We start from the raw sequence: 15,686 nt of genomic DNA on the forward strand, positions 1-15,686 counted from the left end.
TACAGGATTTCCAAACGGAGAGAAGATATCTAAAAATGCTTTGATGGGTCTCCTACCGAGGGGGGGGGGGGGGTTATAAAACTATTTCTGCTATTGTAAAGTTTCTCTGTAAACCTTAATCCTCATCCGAAGTCGAGCATTAAAAATTCCGGTACAAATCTCGTCCACCTCAGTGTCGACGCTCTGCAATTTACATGCAGGATTTGCCAACACAGCCACTCATCAATATAACAAGTTTGAAAGCGGGCCATGGGTGGGGGTTGTATTTGTCTCGTCAAGTCGACCAGCTTAGAAACCGCAAACACACGTGGGATCGACTCAATTCGGACGTGCGATGGAAACGAGCGAAATATTTATATATTTTATGACGCACTGCACGCTGGGCACGCGGTTACAACCTGCTTCAATTATGGCAATTTGCCTCATAACCAATGGGGGAGCCAGGATTTTCAGGTAGGGGGGGGCAACCCCTCCAACAATGAAAAATTATAGGAGTTGTAAGTAAGGACTTGTCCCTTGCTTTTTATTCGACGCGTGTGCGGCGATGGCGCAGCCATCGAATGAGGGTCGAATTTGAACCGCGTTGTGTGATCGGCATCGCGCTCGCTGAAGGTGAATGCTTTCAAGGAAGCCGTATACTGGAAACGTAACTGCACACAATTCTTATTGCTAATTATGGACTCAAACTATTGTCCTATCATCTCAGAGTCCCTGGCGTGTAATAATATGCTACACCGTGGCAATGGAGGTCGCAAAATGCCGATTTACTACTAATAAACCCCAATGATCTGATCGAAATTGGGGATTTCGATTGGATCATTGGGGGGGCACGTGCCACCCCCCCCCCCCCCCCACTGGCTTCGCCAGTGCTCATGACGCTGGTTGTAAATCGCCAGCGAAACATCGTACTCAAATTGTAAATGTTGCGGGTTTACTCTCCAACACACAACCGGTGTGCTCAAGTAGTAACCAATTGGCACGTTTTGGTTACGTGACAAATCTTTTACTAATTGGCCATGTCGGGTGGTTGTGGGTTCACGACACATTGACATTTCCGCGATCTAACCCCAAAAAATTACCTTTATTACGAATAATATTGGTCGCAAAAGCCCACGTGGTGTTCAACGAACCCCTCCTCTACCCAGCATTCCCTGCGACCTATGACAAATGCGTTGGCCGAGTCACTTCCGTCGCTGTTGGGGGAAGGGTGGCCGAGCGGATCGAGAGCGCTCCGTTTTCCAAGTGCTCAACGGTGATAAAATTAGCTTCTCTTGCCACAGCGGTGAGACTTCACACCCAGGAGATGTAGAATATTTAATTAACAGCTCAACAGGAAAAAAATGAAAGTAAAATAAAAGGCTGCTAATAATAGCAGAGAATGTCGAGGCGGCGAGCCACGGCCGCATCTCCCCCACACGTTCGGTGTGCGCAACTAACCAGAATCAGAATCTTTATTTAGCCTGCAGGAATACGATCAGCTACAAAACTCTTTTCCACAAGTGTCCGACGGCGGGAAACGGGCAGTGACGCGACGGAGACGCCGTCTTGTTATTGCAGCGCAATCATGAAATGGCTTTGGCCTCGGGGCCCAGGAATGTTTACAAGCCGTGCCTCGGTTATACGGTTATATGCTCGCCGGCATGCGGTCCCCTCTAATGCGGCCCTTGCCGGTTTGTTCCGACCGCTCGTAACGAGACGGCGCAACGGAGTTTACAACGGTCTGGCCTCGGTCTCCGGGTGGCTCAGAGGTCAGAGAGCGCTGGGCTGACAGGGCCAAGATCCAGGGTTCAAATCCAGGTGTCAGGCACTGAGCCAGTGATTAAACTTTCTTCTCAAGTGTACTGGAGTTGATGGTTCAAGCCTGCTCACAACTGAACTAACAAAAGGATCCGACATCAATTTATGGTACTGGCTTGGTTCCAGTTGAGAGAAATGAATGGATCATGTTGACCGTCACGTCACAAGCATGCTCTCAGTGGCCACAGCAGGTGGGGAAGTGCACCCCTCTGTATGGATCAGCGGTCACTTGAAGGGATCTGAGGTAGCTCTGTGGTATCCACTTCCATCGGTCATCTTTTGGCACGAGAGCTCGCACTGTTATGAGCTTGACGCCGATGGCTTAATCGGAATCAACTTTTAGAATACGACAAATTGCACATTTCATTATGCATTGTTCCAAGGCAAAAGTCTGTTGTATGGGAATTGGACTAATTTCACCACCACAATTGTTCCCTTGCAACTGAAGGCAAGGCTTGTGAAACGAGTACAAGGGACCGCCGCAAAATGACCTACAATCGTACAATCGCAAAAAAACAAATGCAACCATGGCGTTCGGGTTAAAACATATACATTTATAAAGCCATGCTGTGACACCTTGACCTAAGGGTGTTCAAAGGCCAGTAGGAACAGACCGTTAGACCGTGGAGATCGTTGCATCAGAGAGCATTACTTCATGCAATAAAAATGCACGTTCTTCAAGCTGTCCACCTCTCTTACGCCGCTCCTCTTTCACCCTCACTTCCTGTCCGAGGCCGTAAATCTCTCTCTTCAACAGCTACTCTCTCACCCCGTACATCTCCATACAGTCTCTCCGCCGCCTCGCTCGCACCACTCGTCTCAGTGCCGCGTCTTTTCCTCTCACCTCTCACACCCCCCCACCGCCAAACTCCCCGCGACCCAACGCTCGCTAACGATGGCTTCGGAGCGACCGTCACAGTGGCTGCGGGGTCACGCGCAGACGCCGCTCGCTGCGTGGTCAGGTGTCGAGCTAGAAGGGGGTGCCAACAACGGCACTGGAGATGCATGGAGTAACTGCGGAGTCAGGGACGCGGCTCGCATTTATCTCATTTCTCACCAATCTATACATTTAATCTGCAACTATCTCACCTCTTTGTGGACCCAGGCACCGGCACGCAATGGCCTACTCATGTCGAATGATACCTGGGGATCTTAAACGTCGATTCTGCAGAGCAGACGGTGCATCATATTAACCCTTTCCCCATTTTGATGACATGTTTACGTCATCAGTTTTTTTTACGATTCTGTTCCAATGATGTAAGTGTACGTCATCAGAACAAAAACGGAATAAAAAATAAAATGAAATAATTGTATTGGTACTGAGGCTCCCACAAGGCCATGCGGGAAGGCACGTGGCACAGTTTGGCACCAGGGATCATAAAGAACGGTCGTGTCGCTACAGTTCTCTGTACCGAGTACGATTATTTAAAAACAGCGGCGCTACGTCTCTAAAAATAACGCTAACCGCTTGCGCGTTCCGAGATTCAGCAGTGAATGGGACCTACCCGGCAGCTTAGAGTTATCTCAGAATGGGAAAGGGTTAAATAGTTAATACCCCCACAGTAATAACCAGGGGCGGCTGCCGGATTCGAACTGCAAATCTCTGCAACAAAGCAGCGCCACCGCTGGGTTACCAGCGGGCCCACGTCACCGCCCCCCCCCCCCCCCGCCTGAATGGAGGCACCCCCGCCGGGGAGGCTGTGCCGCCACGGCAGGGCCGCTAAAGCCCAGTTAGATATTCACATGCTCATATGTTGAAATGGTTACCAAGCTTAAAAAAACGAACCCCGCATGACACGTGCGCGTTTGAATGAGTACATCACACGGCGCATGACGACGTGTTCCGGTGCGGGCACTGCTGTCCGGGTTGTTCTTTATCGTGAATGCGAGCCTCCTATCTTATCTACCGTGGCGCGATCACCCGCACTGCTACCAGAACCGCGACATGAACAACGCGTTGCTTCCCAACAGTGCATATCACCACAGTATTGCTCTATCAACAAAAGCAGCGCACGCACGTCGCAAGCCAACGTGTGTCCACTGCTGGATATCGGTTTCCCCCCGCGCTGTCCCCATTTACCACAGTCACATGATGCAACAATGTACCCGGGCCCCTGCACGCGAGAGCTGATTTCACAGCTCCATCTCCGAGGTGGACATCCCCCTCTCATCGTCGTTTGTCTCGACCACCGGCCACCATTCCGTCCAGCCGTAAAACGTCATGCGGAGGTCAAAAGTCTTCCCTTAGCAGCCAATACGATGTTTCTAACATGAGTACACTCTCTGTGATCCACTCATTATTCCATTCTCTGTAATCCCAAGCGTGCATTTCTCTCCGTGCTTCTGTGCACACTTTTTAATCAGTGTAGGATTTTTATTATCACCTGCTGCGATATATATACAAATCAGAAACACAACACATTGACAATAGGTTCAGATGCATTAGCTCCCTACTTATATGCTTTATATATATCGGATGTGAGATCTGGCCAGTCACGTGTTCCGGTTTGGGTTTGTCCACTGGGGGGACGTCCGAGTGATGGTGGCATGGCGAGGAAGCCTTGCTGCTTCACCGGTTCTTGGTGAGAGAATAGCGAACTAAACGCGGGGAATTCACAGCAGAGCCGACTCTGTGTTCCGACACATTGGTGGTGCTGGCTCCCCGAGTCGGCCACGAGGCTCAAATACAAAGCATGGTTACCCCGCCCCCACAACCCCCACCTCCTATGAGATATCTGGCCAGCGTGGAAGAGAAGGCTAAATAACCCTAGAGAGGGACTGTTTAGAGCTCCCTCTAGTGGAGGCCCTTCCACCTGAAGTGGCGTAAGTGAGCAATCTACCACACAGTATCCACCACCACCACCAACATGTAGGTAGAACTTCTTTCGCATCATACGTAGCCAACCGAGCTAAGCAGAGGTGCGCGAAATTTGAATTAACACTCTTGTTCATCAGGTGGGACATGTTTAGCCATCACCAGGAACGTGCAGCGTGTAACAACTCAATTTGAATTTGAATTGAGAAGCCTGGCAAACATGGAAAGGGCGCGGAACCGCTGTTAGTCGCCGAGACACGCAAAGACGGTTTTGGGACAAACAATAAATGAACCTTGCAATCACCACAACGGGAGAAAAATAAACAATTCATTCTGAAATACAATCATGACGCTGAACTGTGACAATTGAAAGAATCACAAAGCAGGGCAGAAACACATTCCTACACCATCTCGAGAACATAGGCCGATCTACATTATCCGTCGTACCTATGCTTCACATCGAACTGATATTGCCGTGGTACGAGCTAGTCCCAATTCCCAAGTATCACGCGAGTAAAGCTTGCTCGCTCAAAACCACCAGGATATGGGCTGGCGTAAACCACGGTCACCACAAATAAAATGCCGTTCTCGTGGCTATAAAGCCACGGTGTATATATATATATACACATGCCCCTCAATGATTACCGTTAAATAAATCAGCACGGTGCAGGTTACCACCTCTTATTTCGTCTCACCTCTTCCCTCCGTAGCCAGTAGCTGATTTGGCGGAACCACGACATCTCAGCGCCCGAGCTCCCTCTCGTCGTCCACTCTCTGCTCCGCCACCTCCAAGCACACGTGCTGGTTTTTTTTTAAACTCCACACTAATTCTTATTTTACCAGATAAGGTGCCACTGAGCTGCACAGCTCTTTTTTTGAAGTGACCTGGCTATCACAAATCAGTGGCTTTTCATGCGGAAATTTACAGCAGCGAATACTCTAAACGCATGTTGATTCTAATTGTTGTGGGGAAAAAAAATCGGAGGATCCGGAGAAGAAGCCATGCGACCAAGGCGAGAGAGATACGCAAACTCCAAAAATATGGGCGTCAGGGTCGGGATCGAACCCACAACCTCCTGCATATCATGCGAGGTAGTAAACATCTACGCCACCGTCGTTATCGCCGCTTCACCGAGCGAATCAACGAACGGAGGGGCAACGGCGGCGGCCGCGCTGCGTCTTCTCTGGGCGAAAGTGTATCTGGCCAGTGGTTGAGAAAGAGGAGCCATTCCACTCGGCTTCGAGATGGGGCCCCCCAGTAGGGGGTTTAACAGGGGGCAGATGGGGGGGGGGGGAACGCTCACGCACGGCAATAGCGTGCTCATTGTCCCGATCGCTGGCACCTGTTTGCTGCACTCGCATAAACCTTGCTCAGTTACGCCTCCGATCTTATCATGAAAACAAAAAAATGCGACGGTGCTGCCTGTTGCTGGCTGCTTGGGCGTGTTGGAGGCCTTTGGGCCTGTGCCCAGCAACTGTTTAAAAAAAAAAAAGACGACACTGTTAAAAGAAAGATAGAAACATGGTTCTCTGCCGATGCCGGGTTCAGGATCGGATGCGTTTGTTTATGACGAGGACACCAGGCGCAAACACCACACCGGTCTCGTCGTGTAAAAATACACGTGGGCTAGCACTTCACAACATGTGTGGCGAGACCCACCTCGCACCCCTCGCCTTTCAGGAGGACGCAGGCTGCGGCGTAGATACCGTGCGGGAGAAATGTTTAAAGCTCACGAAGAACATCGGTGTCACCTCCGATAAGCACGGTTGGCTACGTACGGTATTGAAAGATCAACAAACATACACATAGAATACACGAATACACAACATTAAACTAATGCCTCGCTTCCACGGAACACACGACTACACAACATTAAACTAATGCCGTACTCGCACTCGTGTTTTTGGGCTGTCGAGGGTCACGGGGGATCAGTGGTATTGCTTGGTGGGGGGAGGGGTCGGGGGGGGGAGTCCGCCACACCAGACGCAGTGAGAGCCACGGGCCCAGGCCGCACGCTCCCAGCTGCGCTTCACTCGTCACGCCCGGTGATGTCACTGCCGCACATTCAATGAAGTCAACACCCTTGACCTCGCGAGACGGCGGGCAAGCCCGACTGCACCTCGCAAGCGGTCTTTCTTCCTCTCCTCGTTAACAACATCCTCAAAACGCCCAACACGGCCCCCGCAGTGCCGAGACACACGACAGCCTAAGTTGCGTAATCTACAAGATAAACGCTGTTTTTGTTTGCTCGGGTGTTTTTTTGTTTTGGGGGGGGGGGGGGGGATTGCATCTTCCTTGAAGCATCGCAAGGCGCTCCCGTCCCGTGCGTTGTGTGGCCAGCACCTGGACCCGGCATCGACGCCGCGGACAGACCCCAATTCGGCCTCGGCGGGGGCGGTGGGGCGAGCGAGCGGCGTCACCCGCCCCTGCAGCCCAAGTGAATGGACGGGGACGGAGACGGGCGCACATAAATAAATGAGACGCACCAAATAAATAAGCATCAATTTCCCTGCCGAGAAGTCGGCATTAGGCGCGCTAAGATTTCCAGCTGAGTAAACACCCTTGTCCCCCGGACTGGACATGCAGTATCCACTCATTAAAGCGAGTATCGATTGCCCCTGTCCAATTCAGTAAGTGTGTTCATCGATTTTGCTTTGTCGTTCTCCCCCGCCCCGCCCTTCCCCGGTGAGACTTGCTTGCTGCACAGATTTTTGTGGTGAGTGCGCATGGGCAGAGGGGCCACACGGAGGCCCCCCTGCCCCCCCCTGCGCCGACACAATGAACCCCGCTCACATTTGCACTCAGCTGTGAGAAAAGCATTATTCGCATCCGACTGTCAAGCCGCATGTATTTAACCCGTACCCCCTACGCTACGCAGCGACTGCGCTTTCACCATCACCGTACTCTGGCGTTCGCACAGGTGCATGCGCTGCTTTACGTACACAGCACGCACATGCCATCAACACAGAGGGCCCTGCCGCAGGCATATGGAATTTCCACATATGAAAGTTGCGAGTTCACATCCAGGTTGGGGGTTAAGTTTCACATACCCCATCACCCCTTCGGGGTAGATACAATGTGTACCACTTCGAGGGGAAGTCAACAGCAGTTGTACGTTGGAGAGACCTAACCCGGCATTAAAATGTAGAATTTCCACCACTGGCTAAGGGCAATAAAACAGGAGAAGAGCACCGCCCCAATGCTCGTTTCAACAGACGATGCTAAAGTTTAACATCCGGACGTTACTGATGTACGTATGCTATTGAGGATGGTGACACTCGCCTACAATCCCACACTGTGGAGGACAAGAGTTGGTGGATCACGTAGATCTCCGAAACCCACAAATGCGAGATGGGCAGAGGACAGCGGCAGTACAGAAATATAGGTTTGGGGCTTCGTGTGTGTAAGCTATAAACTAAACAACAAAAATTTTAATTTTTGTTTGACCAGGTAAGGCCCACTGAGCTATAGAGCTCGTTTTCAGAAGTGACCTGGTCACACATTTTCGGAGCCAAAATACTTTAAAAGCACGTTTATAAAGGTGGAGGGAAAAAACAGAAGCCCCGGAGAAAAATCCACATGACCACGGGGAGAACACGCAAACTCCAAATACACAACAGGCGTCATAGTTGGGATCAAACCCATGACCTCCTGTATACCAGGCGAGGTAGTTAACATCTCGTCACTGTGGCGCCAGCTCTGTGTGTCCTTCCTCTCTGTGCTGGAGGGCTTTCTCCAGCTCATCCGTTTCTCCTGCACACAAAACACTTGCTGCTCGTTTTATGCAAATGCTGGCTTTTCGGGCTTCCGGAACAGATGGAATTGATCAAAACGGGACAAAATTAAATCATTGATTCATGAATGCAATCGTGACCCAAAATTACGATAATTTATCAAATCGCGGCAAGGTGAGGTGCAGGGAGAATTATTTATTTATTTAACTTGTTTACCTGCGTAAACCTCACCGAGTCTCGAGACTTGTTTCAGGAGGGTCCTACCAAGATAACGCAGTTGGGGGAAATGTTGCCAAGTTTAAATCCTAAATGAGTCATTTACAGGTATTTTTTCAGCTTTGGGATGCTTGGTCACCAGCAGTTACACGGCGTGTGTTCTATGTCTGTATATATTAAAATGTAGCAATATACAATCCTGGGATGACAAACCAACAGTGTCTGTGTGTCTGTGTCAGGAGCAGTAGTGCAGCGGTTAGCACGCCATGCTACAAACTCGCGACTCAGGTTTGATTCCCGCTCACTGCCAACACCAGTGACAATAATTTGAACCGGTCCTGGGTCGCTCCCAGGACGACTCAGCCTCAAATGAGTACCTGGTGCAATGTGTGAACATCACCACTGGGGGAGACAAAGGCGACCGGGCGTGGCACTGACCACCCAAACCTCGTGTGCCGTACCGGCCTTCAGAGGTGCTCGCGAACGGCACTTTCCCCAACAGTCTTTTAAGGCTATACGGGATATCTTTGTCTTTGTATGCCGAGGATGGATCGGCGCCCTCTATAAGTAGCAGCCCCTCATGCAATCCACATTCCGTTCTTAACAAATCTGTTGCTTATTTTAATGCGCATTTACAGAAAAAGCGTAAGTGAGATATAGTGATACAATCCAGCTAAAGTATCATTTCCGTTAAGAGGTTAACCATAAGCGATGGTCCATCAGTGGCAGATCCAAGTCGGGTGCGATGGGTGGGGGGGGGCAATCGCATGTGGCCCCCCCTTGAGATCCTCAAAAATTTTGAATTTCATTGATATTTCTCCACATGATATACATTGCATGCTTTTATTATTAAATAATGGGGCTCCCACTTAAAAAGCAAACCTGACAATTCAGGACCACCCTCCACTTTGAGAAGTTCCTATATCCCTCCCTCCCCCCCTGCCCCTCCCATGGCCTCTCCCAATGAGCGGTCATTACGGCTAATACCACGCTTTGATAATGACCCCAGTTGACCTGGGGCAGCATCGCACTAAAGGTCACGCAAAGACTTGAGGACCGAGGCAAAAAATAGTCCCTTAAGTGGCTAATTTGTCAAGTGTCCTTTCCCTCTAGGGGGCGGACATTCCAGTGAATGAGATGCATGCCTCCTCCTCTCCCAGAATGCCCAGCATTTACATCTCAAGCCTCAAAATAACTCGGCGCAATTAAGGTACACAAGAGTGGGAAGAGCATGCCTCGAATTTGTTTTTAATCATTATTATTATTATTACTTATACCCTGCCAGAGCAAGTAAGGTTTACGGGATACACACGAGCTGGCTGCTCGTCTCAAGGGGGGAGAGGTGCATTCGCGAGAGCAGCGAGCCAGCGCTACAGAGACCGTGGGGTGAGGACCTCTGTATACAAATCGGGCTTCTCACACAAGAGGGGGGGGGGGGAGTCGACAGCCTCTGCCACACCGCCAATAAATGTGCAATAAAATCACGGTGGAGATTTGGGGTTTGCACCTAATTTGGAGTAGGCCAGCTCTGAAGACGATTCAGCAGAGCTCACACGACGACTCTTCTCACATCCGTGCAGCTCGAGAACGCGAAGTCTCGCCGTAAAGGAAAAGAGAGACCAGCGAAGGTTATCAGACCACGTGACGTGAGGCTCCCTTGTTATCGGGAGTTCTGCGAAGGAAAACACTGCCCTCTGAAGAGCAAACCGATGCTAAACAGCCAATGCTGTCGGTGGAAATACATCCTGCCTGATATTCGGAATCCCTAGAAAATTCAAAAAATGTACTTTTAATACAAAAGCTGTGTTTGGTGGCAGTGTACAGTATGTCGGAACCGAAGCAACAACGGGGATGTAATCCATACACCTGCGGCAATGGGAACACTCCATCTACAACCCCAGGTTAATCCACAGCGTCTCCCACATGTCGGTCAGGGCAGTTGCCGGCTCAGCGCCCACGCTGGTCAGTGCAGGTCGGTGAAGGAGGACCTTGGACCGATTTAGATATCGCTGACCACCGACGCCGGCCATGGCTGGGAAATTAACAGAGTTTGCCAGGTTCACTGTGCTGTGCGCTGTACCAGCCTCTCTCTCCCACCGGGAGGCAATCATTCACCGATACATGAATGACTATCTGTACAGGAACATGGTTATCACTGAAGCGAAGCGGCAAGTGGCATAAAGCCCTCAAATGTTCTGGTGGTCCTATGTCTCCCAGGGGCATGATCCGCTGTTTTTTTTATTTCTCCGCCAACACTTCGGGGTGGCTGGGTTAAAAGTCGGCACGATCGCCTCCGGGTCCAGGGTCACCGGTTCAAACCCAGCACAGGTCCCCCCCGACGACGCTCCAAAGGAACATTACAGAGAGGGCACCATCTGCTAGCTCGCGAGGGCACGCAGGATCGCACTACGCACGCCATTCACAATAACAGCAGGCGGCCGCGTGCTAAATTTGAAAAGATTGCCCCGGTAATTAATAAATTGTCCCTCAATGGATTCCTGCAGGGGGCCAAACTGCAACCCCACACCCCTACAACCCCGCCATCACCACCCCCATCACCTCTGGGCTCAATCGCGCAGCGAGGACGTAGAACCGGCTTTGGGGCTGACAATGGCGATGATTTATTCATATGTTTACACCGCGAAGCACACCGTGGTATACAGTGCGCGCCACGGCGTTGCAGCAGCAACAGCGGCCGCACGACGGGGCGCGTGAGGAATCGGCGAGAGCCCTCCTCCTCTTGCTCTCGCCGCGAGCGGCCAACGCGCCCAGCCGGCTCCGAGCCGCGGCTCCGAGCCGCTTCGTGTACAGGGTGTCGGGTGACCTTAGCCGGCACGCGAACCACAGCCCAGCAGGAGGGACCCCAGCGGGCGCCAGAGAAAGTGCGCGGAGCGCCGCGTTTTGTTTCGCGTCGCATTTGCATTTTGGCTTCCATTGATTCGGTCTCCCTGGCGGGGCGACGCAGCGGTTAGAGTGCTTCAACCCACAATCAGATTGTTGCGATTTAATATTTCAGTGCAGGATCAACTTGGTTCTTCGTCTTCTCAAGGCTGAGCACAACTCTGTGGGAGGAAGTCGGCAGGGGCTGGTCTCATGGAGATATTCACCCTTTCCAAAGACATGTGGAATTTCCACCACTGGCTCAGGGCCAACCAACGGGAGTTTTCTTTTTCATGTCACTGCGTGGCTTCCGTCCTTCTGTCAAGTCGTCAGGCAGAATATTTCCTTTCTCTGCCTCTTAGCCTCTTTCCCAACATCCCTGACCACCTCCAGAAACTTCCCTCATCAAGCTTTCACCTCTGTGAATGTTACCCAATGCACATACCTTTAACGCAACAAATGCAATGTTTCAATGTACACGCGCGAGAATCGGGGCTGGCGCTGCGAGCGAGGAGCGACAGCGACACCGTTTCGGGATGGGAGCAAAGAGCCTTTGTGACGGTGACGAGTGGATGTCTTTTTTTAATCCTCATTAACGGAGCTTCAAACTTGTGCAGGCGCCGGATCAGGAGGCACAGCCTGGTTTGCACGTACAGGAGAAGCGCTGTGCACACACCCCACTTACTCCTCACCTACACACATGCCACAGCTACTCATCAGCTGCACCACACCTGCACCTCCGATTAGCACGGTTGGCTCTCGTACATATATACGTACCGTACATACATACGCCCACACCAGCGCAGGCATGTGTACGCAATGGTGGAGAACTCTTAAAAGAAAGTCCACACAAAACACCCATATGCAAACTACGGGTTACTTTTGTAAAGAAATATATATAAAAACACACATTGTGTGCATTCGCCTTAAATAAGTTGCACCTTTGACGTCTCAAACATTTGCATGCTCGAAAGCTTGCGAGCATGCAAATGTTACGCAACTTTAGACAAGCCACCGGCAACGTTAAATCAACCTGCGACGATTGAGAAACACTCAGAACAAGGCGCCCCCCCCCCCCCACCAGGCCCTCCCCAACCCCACCCAGTAGGAGTGCACGAGGCGAGCTCTCCACGAACTCACTCGGTTTATTCCTCGGTTGCATCTTCCCTCTAAGCCACCGCACAACGTGCAACCTCGCTTCCCACCGCCTACTTGAAACGAGAGCGTGCATATGCACGCGTGTGTGTGCGTGCATATGCACGCGTGTGTGTACACGCGTGTGTGTGCACGCGTGTGTGTGCGTGCGCATGATGAGCCACCGCACACAACGTGCAACCTCGCTTCCCACCGCCTACTTGAAACGACAGTGTGCGAATATACGCGCAGATACGCGCGTGCGCTGTGCACGTGAGCGCCAGAACAAACCGAGCGCGCGTAAATCCCACGAGTGTGCTCGTGCGTAAATGCGAACGCGTGCGAACGAATTCGACACTCGCCGCGTTAAAAAAAATAAGCACACACGCACGCACAGGAGTGATCAGAAAGGAACATCAGCACAATTAAAACGATTCCTAAATTTGCCGAGTAGAGGCCATTCAGCACCGCTCATCAATACAGTGTTGAACCCAATTCTAAGGAGTCTAATGCGATTCCGGCGAGCCACAAACGCGGGTGTGCTTGTTACGAAGCCAACGGCCCATCACAAGCAATTAGGCTCAGGGGTTGCGCTGGGTGGCAAGGAAATGGAAGGCAATCAGAACATTTCTCTGACAAGTGTTGATGCCTGCACTACACTGTGCGGTTACTAAAGGTCTCGGAACACCGGGAAGCACGGCGGGGCTACGCTTGAATTCGGAAGCGCGTTTCCCCAAAGCGCGGGGGCGGTGAAGCGGCAAGCCGAGAGACGAGGAACTCACAGTGACACGCCGTGAGGAGCCCAGATGGTGAGAGACAAAACACGTAAGGAGGAAACGGCCCATTTGGGGCAAAGTTGACCACGAACAACAAAGCGAAAGTGGTGCGTGCAGGAACGAGCCACACCAGGCCGCACAGACAGGCAACCACGATTCTGTACGAAGCCCGGATTTCACGCCGCGTCAGCAGCGGCAGCGTCAGCGTCAGCTTGAAGACGAGAGAGAAAGAGACAAACCGAGCAACATGCAGCGGAGAAACCTGCTTAGGGATGAAAATTTGGCCGGCATGAATCTTCATATTGTGACCTTAATTATGGTCCCCATCTTTCCCACAGAGAAATCTCAGACGTATTAACTCAGTCCCCCCTAAGTCCATCAAAACTGTGCAGTAGTCCATCGTAATAAAGTTCAGCACAACACCGGTACGAGATCTCGGTGCAGATCTACTGCCGCCCAAACACAGACGCGAGCTCCTGGATGGTCCAAGTGGAAACCCTCAACCCTTCCAGATCAATTTGACCAAATTTGTGTTCGGGCCATAAAATAAATTAACCTTTATTTTTAAGGACTAAAATTTGCTTTAAAAAAGTTTCAGCATTCTTCAGTCACATGTTTAATATAGGTTGTGCATCCAATGTTGGGTTCTTTAAACTTGTATTGATGCAATCACACGATGCAATAGAACGTGGATTTTACACAGCTAAACCGCGTGGCACCGTTTTCATTTAAAACTAGCGTGCCCCAATATAAACTATAAAGCAGACTTGCATCGAATCCGTGTCGCATACTGCACGACAGCGTAGAGGGGGGCACTATTTCATGCCAGTTATCTTGCGGGCGTGCACTGCACTTGTAACCACGCACACACGCGAGAGCACGGCTCTCTTGGCAATTCATGGCCCTCTCATCACGCCTTCAGGATAGTGGTGGTGTTATTCTACCAACAGTTAACCACACACTGCTCGGTCCGGGTCGGTGAGGGTGGGCAGCATAGAAGTACAGCACAACAATGTATTTTCTGCACTGCCCTCTGCTTAGTCCCACGTAAAACCTCCTTAACTTCCTCCGATCCGAGCGCATTTAGGGATGATTTGGTTTTTGGCCAGAGTTTAAATTCCAGTAGTTTGGTCAAGATGGCACTTTATCCCTCTATGGTCGATTAAATTAGGAATAATTCATGGGAGTCTAGCAGCAGAACTCTGGTCCATGTGGAGTTTGTATGCGAGGGATCCGGGCAGGCCCTAGGGGAGAGAGTTGCACGCTGGGCCGTAGAGACTGTTCAGACATGTAGCGAGTCGCTGATTCGTCGACGGAAATGTATTCTTAAGCTTATGACACACACACATGCAATCGTGCATGTGAGAATCCATTATTTACAATTTATGCAGATTATTTTGCTAATATTAGTTAGGCAAGTGGAGCGAACAAGGCCGTAACAAATGAAGCGGAACAGAGGAAGGAAGGAGCGAATCGCTGCACGTCTCTAATTTTAAATAGTACAGCTCGCTTGTTTAACACGGTATGCCGGCTCCTATAAATCAGGCCAGACACGAGAACCCCGCACGGCTTAATGCTAAATACAACCACTCAAACGCTGATTGAAAATAACATTCCACTCGTGCCACGCACACGCTTCATATAACGCAATGCAGCTTGAAGCGTGGGCGTTAAGTCAACAAGCACTATTCATTCATTATGCTTCCACTGAAAACGACCCATCCGTCTGGGTGTGCGTGTGTGCGTGCGCATGTAGAGTGGTGGCGCAGAGGTTAGTGTGCCGCGCTTCGAACCTGGCGACCCGAGTTCCGTTCCCGCTAACGGTCCTAAGCCTCCTCTACGTCGACTCGGCCTCAAATGAGTACCTGATGCGGTTTGTAAATATCTCCACTCGGAAAAAAAAGGCAGACGGGTGTGGCGCTGGCCACCCACGCCATCGTGCGCCGTGCCGGCCTCCACAGGTGCTCGCAAACAGCACTTGCTCCCAACAGTCTGCGTGGGGCTATAGCGGAAGTTCAAAAGGTGTGTGTGAGCAAATATAAACACACTCATGGCAGTGTGAGCTCTATCGCTGTACCTCACCCCGGGGTGAGTGCCGGGGGCTCGAGGAGGGGGGCAGGGAGCAGGCCGCCGCACCGCGCGCCCCCGCGGCTGCGAAGGCGGCCGTAGCGCCTTCCCGCAGGTGCGCAGCGACCACAGAGAAGCATTCCCCTTAATTGGACGGCCGAGCGGTAAATCAGCGCCTACGGCCGAGATGGCGTGGCCGAGGCGCCGAGCCAGGCCCGGGAGCTCGACCTCGCGCCGCCCCCAACTTGCGCGCTGATTTAGCGGCA

The 15,686-nt window shown here is 51.4% G+C and overlaps 1 protein-coding gene across 5 annotated transcripts in view; it reads right to left on the reverse strand.

Moving 5' to 3' along the window:
- Window positions 1-15,686, reverse strand: part of LOC133354557 (mucin-19-like) — a 246,981-nt gene that overhangs the window by 200,749 nt on the left and 30,546 nt on the right. The window lies entirely within an intron of this gene.

This window comes from Lethenteron reissneri, chromosome 47 (genome assembly GCF_015708825.2).
Source record: "Lethenteron reissneri isolate LAM-NWPU_2019-01 chromosome 47, ASM1570882v1, whole genome shotgun sequence".
Classification (NCBI taxonomy): domain Eukaryota; kingdom Metazoa; phylum Chordata; class Hyperoartia; order Petromyzontiformes; family Petromyzontidae; genus Lethenteron; species Lethenteron reissneri.